The sequence below is a fragment of the Gossypium raimondii genome, chromosome 9 (assembly GCF_025698545.1).
Source record: "Gossypium raimondii isolate GPD5lz chromosome 9, ASM2569854v1, whole genome shotgun sequence".
Taxonomy (NCBI): Eukaryota; Viridiplantae; Streptophyta; class Magnoliopsida; order Malvales; family Malvaceae; genus Gossypium; species Gossypium raimondii.
Window position 1 is genome coordinate 22,885,924 of NC_068573.1, and position 5,662 is coordinate 22,891,585.

The window sequence follows — 5,662 nt, forward strand, 5'->3', positions numbered from 1 at the left end:
TTTTTACTTTGAACGCTTAAATAAAAATTTTTAATAATTGGGTGACTATAGGTAGAGTTTACTTTTATAAAAATATTTTTTTACATTTACATATTTATGACTTGTCTTGTATTTATACCTTATCTTGACTTTCTAATTAACCAATTATGACATATAAAATTTATTTTTATTTAATATATAAATACACCTAATAGAAAATGAATTTTAAAAATCATTGAGGAAAGTTCATATATTTAATAACTAAATAAGTAAAAATATTAGTCCTAAAAATAGTATTTAAAATTGTAGTTAGTATCTATCCTTTTAATGGGTTTACAAAATGTGAAAGACTAATTATTGGACTCACTCTGATAAAAACTCTAAGAAATAAAAAAAATCCGAAAGAGAGGTTGGGCACAGTTAATCTACCTTGAAGTAATCCAACACAAGTTCAAATAAGATATTAAAAGTTTTTTTGCGATTGTCCATGTTTGATCATGCTTCAAACATGAACTTAGTCTATATAAAATAAGAGCAAGGAAAAATTGATTTAGAGAAATAAAATTATAAAATTTTGTTGACATAGTTAACATTTTTATCTTAAAAAGTTAAAAAGCTGTTAAATTGAATGTTTTAATTTTTGAAGGGTTGAAAAGCAAAATTCCCGTTTAGTTAATGAGGCCAAGGCCCTTGAGTGCTCCTTAGCTATAACCTTATATTTTGGTATTTCAAATGAAACTAGTAGTGAGACATGAACTTTGGTACTTAACACTAATTAATGAGTACTCAATCAACTAAATCAACCCACTTCAAATATTTTTTTGGTAGTAAATCCTTCAAATATTTATATGTTATTTTACTAATCATTTTTATTATATTAGTTTTTGAATTTCTTTCATGTCAAGGTTAAGATAACAAATTTCTAAAGGGCATTTCGTTAATCGCCTTGATTTTTTTTCACATGATTATGATATGACAGGTTTTGGTGGAGGAGCAAGTAGCTTGTTGATCACTTGGATTATCATCATCACAATATATTTCAAAAGAACGATGCCATGCATTAGAATAACAAGTTTTCATTGAAAGTCCACAAAAAGTAACAAATATAGAGGCTTTCACAAGAAATAATGGAACCTTAAGTCCCAAAAGATACGGTTACTTAGACGTCAAGAAAATAACAAATTCATTTAAAGAAAAACTAGGTGAAGGGGGTTATAGAAGTGCGTAAAAAGGAAAGCTACTAGATGGCCATCTTGTTGCTGTGAAAGTGCTCAATACAACCAAAGGAAATGGTTAAGAATTTATCAATGAGGTTGTAAGTATTAGTCGAACTTCCCATGTTAACATTGTTGCTCTCATAGGATTTTGTTTAGAGGGTCAGAAAAGAGCTCTAATTTATGAGTTCATGCCTAATGGATCTTTAGAAAGGTTCATTTACAAAGAGGTTACCATGAAGGATCGTCAACACTTGTCATTGGAAAAATTATTCGAAATTGCAATTGGGATAGCCCGAGGGCTTGAATACTTCCACCTTGGTTGCAACACACAAATTTTGCATTTTGACATAAAGCCTCATAAAATTCTTCTAGATGATAAATTTCTCCCAAAAATTGCTGATTTTGGGCTTGCAAAACTATGCACCATGAAAGAGAGTATTGTATCAATGTTGGAAGCTAGAGGGACAATTGGCTACATAGCTCCAGAATTATTTTGCAGAAACATTGGAGGTGTTTCGCATAAATCTGACGTTTATAGTTATGGAATGATGATTCTAGAGATGGTTGGAGGAAGAAAAACATAAATGTTAGGGTAAGTCAAACTAACAAGATATATTATCCTCATTGGATCTATGGGTATGTTGTGCAAAGCAATACGGAACCTCAATTGTTAGGCTTCAAGAATATAGAAGAAACTGAAATTGCGAGGGAGATGATATTGGTGGGATTGAGGTGCATGTAAACAAATCCACTAGAGAAGCCTTCAATGAGTGAGGTGATAGAGATGTTGGAAGGAAGCATAGAAATATTGCAAATTCCTCCTAAGCAAAAAGTAAAAAATAACTAAAAACACAATAAAAACACTTAAATTGCTCGAGAATAAGCTCGCCAAGTGTATTAGAGACCTAATTTGACATATCAAATCACAGTATATCATATATTGAGCCAACGTATGAGAATATGTTCAAAGAACAGTATACTAGATCGACCTGTCATGAGAATGCTCTTGGATTATTATGTACAAATCACATCAATTATCATAGTGATATTGTTGTATGTGATCCTTATACTTGAGGTTCCCACATTTCTCAACATTGAGAGTCATGTGTTATGATGAAATTAAACATATTTTGTAATTGGATATACTATAAGGATTGTTGTTGTATATACCACAAACTATGTAGTGAGATGTGAGTGGTTAACATATGATTTTCTCATCCTACATAATGGGAGAGATATATTGGGCCTCTAATAAAAGAGATTAGAAATACATAGTATTGCTCAAATAATTTGATATGAGATATCAAACTCATTTGTATATTTAAGCTATTCAGAAATCATGAAATAAAATATTAGACTATACAGTGTCAATTTAATAACTTGTGCTCAATCTAGATATTATGGACAAAGGGATAGGCTACATAGTACTATTATCATGGAAATCTTTTATTAGAGACAACTTTTCTGTCACACCCCGAATATGACGGATCCAATATTTGGACGTGTTCTAGTAAAATAAACTGTTTTGGTGTAGTGCTATATGTTCAAATGTTTCTTTTGGGGGATAGGATGGATGTATACCAAGTAAATAAAGATCTTATGTCAAATTACTCTGTTAGTTGGAGTGAAATAACTACTAAGTAAAAAGGTAATTATGATATGAGTTTATGCGAAAGGTATAATACGCTCGATTGTCTAAGTATTGTGCTAGTTGGGCTATAAAGTGATCTAGTTAAGAACCAATTGGATAAGCTGGTATGATATTTACTATACTAGATTCTCATTTATATTCCTATCAGAATGTGTAGGCCATAAAGAAAGACAAGTTTTGAAAGAGTGTGACACTTGTCAAGTTCTACTATGAAGACATAGGTCATATATATGTGTGGAAATAGTTCTATTGGGGGGAATACTTCTTCCTTAACTTTTTGTTCTTTGATTCTTCTTTGTAATCCAAAAGTATTTCTTTCTCATTTTAGCTGAAAGCTATAATTCTGGATCTCATTAGTAGTTATACCACTTCTAGGTAAGTAATATGATTTTGCATGTTAAAATATGAGAGAGTAGGTCTGTAAGGAATGCATAAATAGTAAATGTAAGAATAAGGCTTTGCATAGGGGTTGTTAGTGTTGAGATGATAGTAAATGGTATACAAATGGGTTTTAATGGTGTCTATATGGTCTGTAAGCAATGATTGATACTGTTTCATTATGGATGTCTGAGTTAGGAGTTCCAAGCCACTGTAGATGAATATCAGGTGAGTCTTTACACTGACTCTTTTATGTAAATTATCCAATTAAAAGTATACATATATATAGAGAGAGAATGATGATATCTATCGTAATTGGTAAGTGCATAAGTATAGTAAAGATGAGATAAGTGATAGGATGTTGTGTTTAAAGTTCTGTTGAAAAAAATGTTGATCAATGAACATGCAGGTAAAGCCTGATATACAAGGAATATGAATCAATTAGAAATGTAAACGAATCTCAGTAAATGATGTTGTAAAAATGTTCTTCTGTGAAACCTCTAATAGGCAGCTACATTGCTAACCAGACTGGTAAGTCACGATATGAAAGTTTATGTAAGACCATGTAGTTAAGACCCATGGCAACTTATGAGAAGAAACCTTTCATGATGCAGCCTCTAGTAAGAGGAATACTGAAATGACAGACTGAATACATGAAGTGTGTAAGTCTATATGGTTGAGACCCATGGCACGATATGATATGATATGATATGATATGATATTATATGATATGATATAAATGTTCATGGTGTAGCCTTTGGTATATTTGTATCGAAATGACAGATCACGAAACATGAATATACATGTAAGACCATGAGGTTGTGACCCATGGTAAGATATAAAAAGATTTTATGAGTATTCATGGTGTAGCCTTCGATAGTATGAATATTGAATTGGCAGAGCACGATACATGCATATATGTATAAGTCCATGACGAAGAAACCCATGACACCTCCTGTGAAGTCTGCCAAGATAGTAAACATGTGATCCTATATGAAGCCTTATGGCATACTCTATATGATGCCTTATGGTGTATTATGTATGATGTCTTATGGCGTATTCTAATTAATTATCTAGCGTGTTCAGTTAAGACAGTAAGGTATACGATGTTTGACCGTTGTGTGCCAAGTTCGGTATGAGCTGAGTTTATAAAACGATAAGGTTAGGATATAATTGAAGTAATGGCTTGAAGTAAGACTGGAACTGTAATTGAATGAGACTGAAGAATATATTCTTGAATAAAGGTGTAAATCTGTATGTACAAAAAAGGTATCCGCCAATTCGGATTGTACTCTGACTTACTCTGATATATCGAAGAGTGTGATTGATTTTGACTTTGAGTGTAAAGGTATGCCATTGAAAGGTTTATATAAAGCTCTGTTAGTATGATCTGATATTAAGGTTGAACTCGATACGGATTAGTTTGGTAAACTGATGGTATTTGAGAGCGAATGGAAATTTTCCAGTTGCATATGTATTCGCCACAGACTAATAATTGTGAACAATCCTTCTGGGTTAAGAATGTGTATAGAATGAAAGCCTGTACATATTAGTCTTCAAAGTCACTTGTATGGAAATATGATCAGGAAAAGTTCAAAGAGTGCCCGGGAAAGTTTGAAATCAGTAATTAGAAAGAGAGAAATGGGTACGACTATGGGTGTGTTAGTTGGTGTATACGAATAAGTCTAAGACTGGTATGGTACTTGCCCAAAAACAGAAGTGTAACGACCAAAAAGTCAGTAGAGTTGAAAATAGTGGTTTCAGAATTTTTTTTCCGATGATAGAAATTGTGAATATTATTTTTTAATATTTACTATGGTATTATAGTATTATATTGAGGTTTAGTCTAACACTTTTGGTTATGTGAAAAGTTAGACAAGGTATGAGTATATTGGATCTAAAGTCAGTGGTTTTGGGAATTGACGTATTGGGACCTCGTTTCCATGAACTGGACTCGTAAATATTTTTATTAAATATTTACGAGGTTAATTTAGTAGTAATTAGATTTTGGTTAAGTAATTTTCTTGAAATTAGGAGTTGTTCAAATATAGGGACTAAATCGCATTAAAGTTACAAGTTGAATTATAGATTGAGATTAATTAATGAGATTAAATAAGTAAATATACCATTGTTTCCTTTTAATGGATGGTCATAATGGAACATTTATGATATGTATATATATAATATATTATGCTAACTTAAATGTTATATGTTATAATTAATAAATAGTTTATAATATAAAAGTAATAATATAATAAAGATGGTTAGTGGGAAATGAAATGAAAACCATTTCATTTGTTTCTTCATGCAGCCGAATAGGGAAATAGAGAAATAGCAAGAAAAAAATCAACGGCAACTAAGGGGTTTGGAGTTCAAAACCAAAATTGAATAGTGAATTTAGTCATTTTCTTATAATTTTTATGTTTTTAGAATCTAG

The 5,662-nt window shown here is 31.3% G+C and overlaps 1 pseudogene; it reads left to right on the plus strand.

Annotated features, from left to right (window-relative positions):
* The first annotated feature begins 951 nt into the window (after positions 1 to 951).
* On the plus strand, positions 952 to 3,661 carry LOC105797542 (PR5-like receptor kinase; annotated as a pseudogene).
* Positions 3,662 to 5,662: the final 2,001 nt, after the last annotated feature.